Source organism: Ursus arctos, unplaced genomic scaffold (genome assembly GCF_023065955.2).
Source record: "Ursus arctos isolate Adak ecotype North America unplaced genomic scaffold, UrsArc2.0 scaffold_19, whole genome shotgun sequence".
Taxonomy (NCBI): Eukaryota; Metazoa; Chordata; class Mammalia; order Carnivora; family Ursidae; genus Ursus; species Ursus arctos.
This window is the reverse complement of record NW_026622863.1, coordinates 27,973,894-27,985,893: the sequence shown is the minus strand read 5'-3', so window position 1 is coordinate 27,985,893 and position 12,000 is coordinate 27,973,894.

Sequence of the window (12,000 nt, the reverse complement as noted above, 5' to 3'; positions counted from 1 at the left end):
AAGTCTTTGCCGATGGCCAGACGCGGCAGTCTGCGGAGAAAACCTTCACAAGCTTCCTTGATGAGCAGTTTGACCTATGCCATTGGCAGGCTTATGAATTTGGGAGAAACCTAGCTGCCTGTAGGAAACGGTGGGTCAAGTCAAGTGATAGTTAAGGTGTTGGTTCCATTCTGTGGACATGCAGCGAGTGGTGAACAAGCTATACAGATTAATCCCTGCTTCCCTCAACCATCACTGCTGTTTGTCTCCGCAGAGTCCTAAGCCTCCTTTTATTGTCCACGTTGATTCTTGTACTTTGTAGGCTCTCATACCCACCAACTGCACTATTCTTCAAGAGGACTGAATATTTTTATCTTTTTTGGCTTCTCCTTGTCCGTGAAAGGTGGAAGTGATTTCTTGTACGATACTTCACAGGGCAGAGCATCCCGTGCACAATTACACATGTCCTCGTAGGACTTTATTCTCATGATACTTGGATTTGATAGTTGGTTTTCTGTCTGTCAAGGACAGAAATTACAAGGGGTGGGGAGGGTATTTTTACCATCTGTTTCAAAAGATCTGTGTCAGGATTTCCTTTGCACGCCAGCAACTGGAGCTGGGAGCACCTGTCTTCTCCAAGCCGGGTTCTCGTGCCTTACCCCAGAAGGTCCCATGGTGGGTGTAGAGAGGAAGGAGAAAAACAAAGCAACTCTACTCATCCTGAGGGTTCCCATCCTCCCCCCAAGAGCCTCCCGTCCCCAGATCAAATGCCTTTCTGCAGCTTGTTTCAGTCAAGGGGTTTCTAGCAGCACAGTTCACACTTCACTCTCGGGTCTACTCTTGGGATGCGGGAAATGCCATCGTAATTATTGTACAGGGCTGTAACTCCTTATTTACCTTTGTAAGTGTGCAGTTCGCTCAGCCCCTTTCTGTCCCTGGGTAGCGACAGCATGAGGTCCTGAGGACGTTTGAGGCACTCTAGGGCATGAGATCTTTCTCAGGAGCCCTGGTGGCCTTAGGCACCCAGAGTGACCAGCGTTTCTGATTCCGCAAAGGCGGTAGTAACATCGTGCTCTGTATTTCTATCAAGCCGGATTTTGATCAACACGTTCTTTTCACGCTACTAGGTTTGTAAATGAATAAACAGCTGTGTTCATTACCCTGGCTGTGTCTACTTGTGAAATGGTCTTCATATCTAGTGATTGGATGTGTGTATTTGCCATCACACAGGATAAACATGGTACATGAAACCGTTTGTATCTGTGTCACCAGAGTGTGAGACAGAATCTGGACACCGAGGTTCAGCAGACACAGGCATTACAGCACCCTCCACACGGTGGCGTGGCTGCAGACGGAAAGCCTCCCTTCCTCCTTCTGAAGGTTAGGAGGACTCACACCCAAGTCATGAACACACGAAACAGTGAAGTGGTCAAGCAAGTGCTAAGCGTGTGCTAGACGCCAGTGGCGGGACCTTGGAATCATCTGGCGACACCGAAAGCAATCCCCTCCGAGTGAACTGGAATCAACAATTCTGATCAGGACTTCTCGAGAGACTTCCAGGAATTCCTCTTGTGTCTAGTTTGAACTAGACTGCAGGACACATGGTGGTTGTTGAAAGATCTGTGGCTTAGGGAGGACTTTCGCTGGTCCCTGAGCAGGACGGGGTTTTTCTTATACAGCATCCCATGTCATCTTTAGGACAATCTCAGGAGGTGAGGTTTTAGCAGATGATGTAGACTCAGAAGTAACATGACGTTTCCAAGAGCACACAGCTTGGGAGAAGATCTGGAAATGAACCCAAAGGTCCGTGCACTGTAGCACAGGGCAGGTGGCCAGGAGGCGATCTGAGGCTGGGGACAGAGAGAGAGAAAAGAGCTCACAGGGTAACCGGGAGGTGCTCCCCTGGCTGGGGTACACTGGACATTTTCAGTTCCTCTGGCACGTGAGCTTGCGGCGCAGGACCGGCTTGCCGCGTGGTCCTCGTCCTGCCATGTTGGTTGGACCTTGCTATAAAAGCGAGGCCGCTGCCCCGGTGCGCAGGGGGAGCCAGGCCTTCAGGCCAACTGTGCGCGGTCACCAGTGCCTCCTGGCGGCCGCCGATCGCCCTAAGACGGAGCCCTGAGCAGCCACCGTATCTCGGAGGATCACGCAGGATGGGAGACACGGGAAACAGATGCGACCTCGACCTGAGGCCAAGCCCACTGACCCACAGCCGAAACCAGCGGCCCGGCCAAACCTCAGCCACCCGCAGGCCCATAAGCACGAGAGGAAGGGCTTGTGGAAGGCACCAGGTCTGGAGCCGGTTTGTACGCCGCCTTGTGCAGCCCAAGCTCGGCGTCTCTGACAGTGTAGCCGTGTAGGGATGATGCCATCAGGGTCTCGTCCCCTTGCGGAATTCTCCACTGGCTGCCCACGTGGAGTCACGGGTCTTTATTCTGCTATCTCACCAATGTTCCGGCAGCTACATGCGGGAATCCCACAGGCTAACACGTCGGGAACAACCTCCTCATCCTGTCTTCCAAATCTCCTTCTATTTCAGGTCCACGAATGGGCAACTGAGCCCCAAACCGGGGAGTCCTCCAGATCCCCATTCGCTGGTTTCTCCCTGTGCCCCTAGTTCATCACCCAGCTCGACCTAGTCTGTGTCCCCGGAAGTCTCCTCTCTTCTGGCCTCTCGTTCCCCACCCCCGCCGCCAGAGGTCAGAGAGTTGGCATCCTTTGCTTCGAAGATCATCCCTAAAAAGATGTCCCTGCTTCTGGCGTCACCCCGTCCTCACTCTGCAGGGTTGTCTCTCCCAAGCCGTCAGATCATTCTACTCACTGGCTTAACTTCAGGGCTCCTCGGGACTCCCCGATGCTGGGGAGATGTGTTCAGACTCCTTAGCCTGGCAGAGCACGGTCTCCGCAGTGGGACCGGCAGAGGTATCCCCAGTGGCTCTGGGGCCAACTGTGTGCGACAGATCCTATCTCACACCCTGCTCTCACGTCACACTCGGCCAAACCCATCTTCTGCTCCCAAAGATGCCCGTCCAGGCACCGTCCTTCTGTGCTGGAGGAAGAGTCCTGAATTGAGAATCAAATGATCCCCCAAGGGCCCCTCCCGTCAGCCCGGCAGACCCCTCCAAAATTTCAAGACCTCAGCCCACCATCACCAGCAGCTCCTCGGGGAAGCCTTTCCTTCCCACGACAACTGGCCTCCCTTTGGTGTGCCCCCCCTACTCTTTCCACCTCCGTCTTTCCTGGTTTTTCTCCCCTACTCGTTCTGTCAATCCCTTTGCGGAGGACTGGCTTCTCTGAACCCCCAGCATCTAGATCGTGCCTGGCATCTAACACATGATTGAACGAATGGGGGAAAGTGGACAGCAAAAGCTCTTGTTTGCCAATCTGCAAAATGGGATGATGTCCTGGCCTCAGAGAGCAGAGGACTTTGGGTTACTGCAGCTGGCCCTCTAACGGACCAGTAGGTGGCGCTGTGACATACGAATTGAAGTTTCTTGGGGCCTCCCACCCCTGCGTCTGGAGTGCAGATCTTGAACTAGAAACCCAAATCAGACTAATCAAATCTCCCCCTGAGCGGTGATACCCCATGTGGCCCCCAGGACTCAGGAGGGCCTGAGGAGAGGCTCCTTTGTGCAGCCTTGAAAAGAGGGACCTCCCCTTTCCCTCCTGCTGACCTTGCCTGAAGGGGCTCTGTGGACTTAGGGACCTCAGACACTTGGATCTGGGGCATCGTCTGACTCAGTCCCCAGAGTCCAGGGTGAAAGGGCTGTTGTCCTGTTTGATTAAGAACATGACTTTGGAGCTGACCTGGCCTGGGTCCCAGTGCCCGCATTGCCTCTCCCTTGGTGTATGACCCTGGGACGTTACCTTTCCCGAGCCCCCTCTGTAGTCATCACTAACAGAGACTATAGAGAAGGGGGGGAGGCATATAGGATGTGTGTATAGAGAGAGACTTATCTTAAGGACTTGGCTCACCGGACTGTGGCGGCTGGCAAGTCTGAGATTGCAGGGCAGGTTGGCAGGGTGGAGACCCCAGGAATCGTTGATGTCGAGGTCTCGAGTTCAAGGGGACTCTGGGGGCAGAATTCCCTTTTCCTCTGGAGACCTTAGTCCTTTTCTTGATGCCTTGAAGTGAATGCATGAGGCCCACCCACAGTATAGCGGGTGATCTGCTTTAGTCAGTCTACTGGTTACAGTGTTAATCACAGCTAGAAAATACTTTCACAAGAATATCCAGAATAGTGCTTGACGAAACATCTGGGCACCCTGGCCTACCCAAGTTGACACATAAAATTAATCATCATAGCCTCTATCTACTCGCTTGTAAAATTGGTGATGACACCTTTCCTTTTTTTTCTTTTTCTTTTCTTCTCTTGTCTTTTATTCTTCTGTTTTTTCCCTTTTCTTTCTTTCTTCTTTCTTTCTTTCTTTCTTTCTTTCTTTCTTTCTTTCTTTCTTTCTTGACTCAAACATGTGGATAAAATACTTGGTTCAGAGCACAAATTTCAGAGCACAACAGCTGCTTTTATTACGTTGCAAGGGGAGCTGCATGGCCTGGCACCTTAGGGGGTTGGAGACCCTGGGGGATTAGCAACGCTGAGTGATCCAAAGGGAATGAGAGTCATGAAGTTCAAGGAGCAAAGGACCTGTTAGGCAGATGCTTATGCTGGGACTCCCTTTGAACTGAGCTTATCATGACCTGTTTACTAACGACCTGGGCTTGATGTAAATTTATTCCAGCATGTGCCTGGGAGCTCAGCAAAATTGTCTGAGCTCAGTGAGCTTTTTTTTTTTTTTTTTTAAGATTTATTTATTTCTTATTTTAGAGAGAGAGAGAGAGCATGAGGGCGAGGCGCAGAGAGAGAGGGAGAGAGAATCTCAATCTCAGGACCCCGTGGTCACGACCTGAGCTGAAACCAAGGGTCGTCCGCCCAACCGACTGTGCCACCCAGAGGCCCCTATCTTTTCGTGCCCAGGCTGTGCAACTATGTAGACGGTATGTGAGCAGTGCCACCCTGGGCGTCCGGTGGTCTCGGCTGACTTGGCCCCTGTGCTCTCCAGCTTCTTCAGGGCTGCGCCTGCAGCTGGATGTCTGCGCTCCATCCCTCCTTGGACCCGCTGGCCCCACTCTGCTGGCTGAGCTCTAGATCTCCTCCACTGGGCGACCCGTGAGGCTCGGCACAGCCTCTGCTCCCCTAGGCTCCAGCCTGTACATAACAGCAGCCTCCCAGGGAAGCTCTGCGTCCAGTCTCTGCAGCCCATGACTACAAGGGACCCATTCCCGCCAGCCTTGAGGAGCAAAGGCAGCTGGGACCCCTGGCCAAGGAGGGGAGTGCGGACACGGGGGCTCCTGGCCCAAGTCTCCTCCCAGCAGAGATCCCCCACTTGTGACCGGCTCTCCTTCTCCTGTAGCTTCTCAAATGGAAGTTTGGCAGAACCACAGGAGGGAGAAATCCCAGTGGCAATAAGTCTGGGGTGCTGTGCGTGAAAAAGCAAGGTCCCATTCTCCTTTCCAAATCCACTCAGTGCAGAGGTCTGGGCCTGACGACACACGTGCCTGTTGTAGGCTCCACCTTTTCTTCTCAAAATGCTCCGTAAACGTGTGGTCCCTATATTCTTCTCAGTACGGGTTAGGCCCAGACTCTCCGTATGACCCGGTGCCACATCTCATCCCACATTCTCTTTGCCTCGCTGGGCCCTGCTTTCCTCCTCCAGGCAGGATTCCGGTGTCGGTCTGAGGCTGCTCAGCCAGCCAGGAGCCGAGAGGAGCACAAGATGGGCATTCAGCCTCTAGGCTCCTGCAGACGCCGACTCCCATGGCAACGGCCGAGGCAGAGGCAGGAGCAGGGGACTCTGCAGGGTGAGGGGGCCCCTCCAGCACCCAGGAGCCCCCCGCCCTCCAGAGAAGCAGCCCTGACCTAAGGGAGCCAGCCTTGGGCAACTTTGGTCTCCGGCCTCACTGTCCGCCTCAACCATGCAAAGGCCTTGGGTCTTACTATTTTCCTAAGAGCTTAAGTGTGCGCTTTTGGTGACTAGTTTTTTTAATCTCATGTTTATTTTTATCAAAGTAGCGCAGACACTAGTTTTAAGTCGAGCAACACCACGAGGCTGGTAATGGGAAACAGCAGTTCCCTGACCAGCCCAGCCTTCCGATTCTCAGAGAACTCTTGTCGTTCTTTCTTCTGCGGGTCAGTCAGTCTCTTAAACCGACCTTAACTGCTGTTTCTCAGACTGGAAGTTCGGCGAGTCGCCACTGACTCGGACAGCGAGGGAGCTCTCACATCGCACACATACTCGTTCCCTCCGTTTGCCCCCTAGCTTTTCTTAAAGATTTATTTATTAGTTTTGGGGAGAGTGGGAGGAGGGGAGGGACAGTGGGAGAGAAAGAATCTCCAGCAGACTCCCTGCTGAGCAAGGAGCCCAACGCAGGACTCGATCTCTTGACCCCGAGACCATGACCTGAGCCGAAATCAAGAGTCGGACGCCCAACAGACTGGGTCACCCAGGCGCCCTGCCACCTAGTTTTTCAACTCTGTTTTTCTTTTCCCTTTTGGATGAAATCAATATTATTTCCATTGTTTGACTTCATAAAAACAGTCGCAGCTGAGCCGTGTCATGTTATTATGATTTCAAAGGTACTGCAAAGTGGAAAGAAGTTTGCAGCGAACACCCAGGTACCCAGGGCTAGATCCTATCACTTTACTAAACATCCCCAGTCACATCTTTATTCGTCTGTCCCTTCGTCCATTCATTCATCTGTCTCAGGTTTGGTACATTTCAAAGCTTGGTCCCTTTTAATGCTGAATGCTATCCTATTTTATGGCCCCACACAGTTTATCCGTTCAACATGCCAAGGGACGTGGGGGTTGTCTCCAGCTTCGGGCTGGTATGCGTGGTGCGGCGCTCACTTGTGGCCAGTCTTTGTACGGACATATGTGTCCGTGTCTCCTGGGCAGATAATCAGGAATAAAATTTCTGGGCTTCATGGCAAGTATAGATTTAACTTTATTTTTTAAGGATTTTATTTATTTATTTGAGAGAGAGAGTGAGGGAGAGATCAGGAGACAGGGAGGGTCAGAGGGAGAGGCCCACTCCCCACTGAGCAGGGACGGCCGGAGGCGGGACTCGATTCCGGAACTCGGGGATCATGACCTGAGCCTAAGGTAGCCGCTCAACCCACTGAGCCACCCAGACGCCCCTATATTTAACTATTTAAGAGACTGCCAAACTCTTTTCCGAAGCACACAATTTTGCGTTGCCATCAGCAATATACGCAGCTTCCAATCTCACTAACACTTGGGAGCTCCTGTCTCTCAGACTAGCCTCCTCTTGGATACGTAATGGTATCTCATTGTGGTTTTAATTTTCATTTTCTTAGTGACTAATGATGTTTAGCATCTTTTCACGTGCCTTTTTCCACTCATACTTCTTTTTGCGTGAAGTATCTATTAAATTCTTTTGCCTATTTTTTTGAATGGTCGTTTGTATTATTTCGTTGTAAGAGTTCTTTCTGTACCACATGTAAGCCCTTCACCAGACAGAGGATTTAAAAATACATTCTCTCAGTGTGAGGCCTCTCTTTTCATCTTCATTGTGGTGTCTTTTGAAAACCAAAAGTTTAATTTTTATGAAATCTACTTTATTTTTTGTTTTATGAGTTGTCTTTTTGGTGTTATATCTAAGAAATCGATGCCTGGGGGCGCCTGGGTGGCGCAGTCGTTGGGCATCTGCCTTTGGCTCAGGGCGTGATCCTGGATCCCTGGGATCGAGCCCCACATCAGGCTCCTCCGCTGGGAGCCTGCTTCTTCCTCTCCCACTCTCCCTGCTTGTGTTCCCTCTCTCTCTGGCTGTCTCTGTCAAATAAATAAATAAAATCTTTTAAAAAAATAAAAAGAAATCAATGATGCCTGACCCAAGATCACTAAGATTTTCTCCTATGTTCTTTTTTTCCCCTAGATCTTTTATGGTTCTTGCTTTTATACGTAGGTCTAGGATTCGTTTGAAATTCATTTTGTGAGTGGTGTGAAATAACTGTCAGTTCATGGTTTTTTTAAGATTTTATTTTTATTTATTTATTTGTCAGAGAGAGAGGGAGGAGGGAGAGAGAGAGCGCGCACAAGCAGGGGGAGTGCCAGGCAGAAGGAGAAGCGGACTCCCCGCTGAGCAGGGAGCCCATGGGACTTGACCCCAGGACACTGGGATCATGACCTGAGCTGAAGGCAGACACTAACTGACTGAGCCACCCAGGCGCCCCCAGGTTTGGGATTTTACCACTTTTCCTGTGTCTTCGAGATGATCATGTGGGTTTTGTTTTTCGTTCTATTAATATACTGCATGACATTAACTGACTTTCTAATGTTCAACCAACCTTGTATTCCCGGAATAAATCCCACCTGGTCATGCTGTTGAATCCTTTTTATATGTTGTTAGGTTTTGTAATATTTTGTAAAGGATTTTTGTGTCTATATTCATTAGGGCTGTTGATTTATAGCTGTATTTTCTTGTGATGTCTTTGTCTGACTTTGCTATCAGGATAATACCAACCTTATAGAATGAGTTGGGAAGGCTGTCAGAAAAGTTTACGTGTGATTGGTTTTTTTCCTTCCTTAAATATTTGGTTGGATTCGACTATGAAGCTATTTGCACCTAAACTTCTCTTTGTGGGAAGATTTTTAATTACTCATTCAATTGCTTTTATTGTGATATCTGTGATATATCTGTGATATTCAGATTTCCTATTCTTTTTCGTTTCACTTTAATTATGATACTTATTATATTGTCTGTAAGTATAAATGGGAAGTCAATTGCAATACAGTATTATATTTACATATGAAATAGTACAATAATTACAAATAACAACATTCTTATAGTCTGAGTTATTACATTGTAACTCATTATAACTACAGTATAATAATATACTATTATTATAGTATGAATTATTCTTATAGTAGGAGGCTCTAATGAATAATGAAAATAAACCATGACATTAGAATGTCATGGCTTCTGAAATACGTATGTGCATATGTATTTCTGAATCACCCACCTGATAACCTTTGTATTTATTTTTGTGTAAACTTTTAATCTTTGTTTATTTTCTTTGATCCTCCTTAAAATATCTCAATACGATAGTACGATGTAAAGAGTTGCATTTTAAAAGTGGATTTTATTATAAACAATTTAGACATTTTTAAATCTTGCCACTATTCAGGTATAAATAAAAAGCATATTTTGAAATGTTGATTATATTGAGAAATTCTCTTCCATTTGGTTTCTCAATTTAAAATGGATATTATGTGAATGTTAATTAAGATTTCCTATTTCTTCTTGAGTCAGTTTTGGTAATTTGTCTTTTTAGGAATTTGTTCATTGTACTTATATTATCGATTTTATCGCCATAAAGTTGTTCTTAATATCCCCTTACAACTTTTTAAATTTCTCTAGTACCGGTTGTTTTGATGTCGCCCTCCTGATTTCGGTAATTTTGTCTTTTCTTTGTGTTGTAGGTGTTTATTACAAGAACATTTTAAATTGTACAATCATGTTGATAGCAGCTTTATTCATAATAAATAACAGCTTAAAACAACCCCAAAGTCTCTCAATAGGAGAATGAAAATATAACTAACACTAGCAATTACAAACAAACAAACAGGGGCACCTGGGTGACAGTCGGGGAAGAATTCGACTCTTGGTTTCAGCTCAGGTCGTGATCTCAGGGCCGTGAGATCGAGCTCCACGTGGGCTCCGAAGTGGACACAGTGTCTCTCGGAGTTTCTCTCTCTCTTTCTCTGCCCCTCCCTGCCTTGTACACTCTTTCTCTAATAAATAAATAAATAAATCTTTAAAAAAACCAAAAACATGGGGCGCCTGGGGGGCTCGGTTAAGCATCTGTCTTCAGCTCCCGTCCTGGAATCAAGGCCCTGGGATTGAGTCCCACATAGGGTTCCCTGCTCAGTGGGGAGCCTGCTTCTCCCTCTCCCTCTGCCCCCCACTCATGCTCTCTCTCTCTCTCTCTTTCTCAAATAAATAAATAAAATCTTCATTAAAAAACCCAAAACCAAACAAACAAAAACAACCTGCTGAAACAGACCACAACAGATGACTCTCGCAGACATGGAGAGCAAAGGAATCGAGGCCTTAAAGTGTGCGTACACTGGGAGTCGGTTTATAGGAAATTCAGAACAATAAAACTAATCTATGGTGATAGAAATCGGAACAGAAGTTGCTCACGGGGGAGATCCGCCATGCAAGAAAGGAGGTGCCCATTCCTGACACCCGCCCCAAACTCCCAGCAGACTCCTGTAAAAAGCCTGGGCCCAGGGCGAGGTGCCCTGTAAAGCAAGGAACGTCGCTTGCTTAGGGAGTCCTGCTCAACACCAGGGGACCCTGAGGCCCGGGGGTGGAAGTGACAATCCCAGGGTCACACAGAGCATCCGCGTTAGAACCCAGGTCTTCGGTGGTCTGGCGTTTTAGCCCCTCAGCTCCTCGTCTGCTGGCTCCTGAAGCTGGGCCTCACCCTGGCCTCCATGTGCAGGGAGCCAGAGCCCTCAAAAGTCACCCCACCCCAGGCCTCAAAATATACTACTTGTCCCAAGTACCTGGACTGTGCTACACGGGAGAAGAGCCACATTTATCTTCAAAGCCTGGGAGCAAGAATCGGGCTTTGTTCCCTGGCATCGAGCAGGGCTGCGGGAATTGAACTCAGAGGGCTGCGAAGTAAACGAAAGCAGATTTGCACCGGTGTCCAGGAAGGTGAAGACAGAAAGCCTGGATCAGCTGGGACACACCCTGCATTCACCAGGTGCCCTGAGGCAAGTCCCTTAGACACAGCGAGCCCCGCTTCCTCTCTACGAAATGGGCACGGCACCTGCCATGCCCAGTATTGTTGTGACCATTCGGGGAAGCCACAGGTGTCTTTGGCTTTGTGAGAAAGGTCACGTTATTAAGCATTGCTAGGACCCAGGCACGATGAATCTGAAGTTGTCTGGCCATCCGTGGGAGGGAGAAGAAACTCCTAAGGCCCCAGGGAACTTGGCGGGGAGGGGACGCACAACCCCAGGCCAGCTTAGGGGTCCTTGTGCCTGGCCCTGCCCCTGTCCCCTCCCCCCATACCTGTGACAATATCCACTTCCCATCAGTGTTTCTCCCCAGAAAGCCAAGCCCACTTGCCTCTCAACAGAGTTTCCCAGGTAGGTGACACCTGGCTCTGACGGGATGCCAGCCTAGAGGTCAGGGGTCACACAAACTCCGGAGGGAGGAAGTAGTTGCCTTCCAATGCTGTCCTTTGTGGTGGGTGAATAACATTTGATCTGCCCTGAGGTGGGTTGTGGGCATTTGGCAATGGCCTGCAGGACAGCCTTGTCTTTTCTGAGTCATGGGCCTCGGGGCACATCTGCTTCATTGCATTCTGGTGGGATCTTGTAGGCCTCAGCCAGGCCCCAAAACATCATGGCAATTTGCTGCCCTCCTGCTACACCGCCTGATTGTCTAGAGCCTGACTGCTCCCAGCAGGACTCCAGTCAGCCAGGGACATCACGTGCTCTCCTCCACTCGCCTTGCCCTCTCCTGGCCTGCAGATGTGGGGGATGAGGGGGCCGCCGGAGCTAGGGCCCAGCCCCCCATACTGCCCACACAGACTGCCCAGAGTCCTAAGGCCCTCTTTTCCTCCTGCAGGTGCAGCCCAGGCCCTTCCCCTACACACCTAACCCCCCAGGGCCCCCACCCACCCGTGGCACCTGCCTCGTATGTGGTTACCATCTGCCTATGTTTAATTCATGGCTGGGGGTTGGGACGAGCTTCCCAAGAAAGGGAAGAACTCCCCTGGGGTCTTGCCCAGTTCCTGCCTGCCTGCCTGCCCTGGGCCTGGGCCTGGGACTAGAAGCTGCTGGAGGGCCCGAAGGACACTGTCCCAGTCAGAACACGGCCATCATTTGCTAATCCACAGCCCTGGAATGTCTGCGGGCCAATCAGCGGGGTCTCCCAGGGCTCCCCGAGGGCTCTAATCATCCTGCAATGATTAGCAGG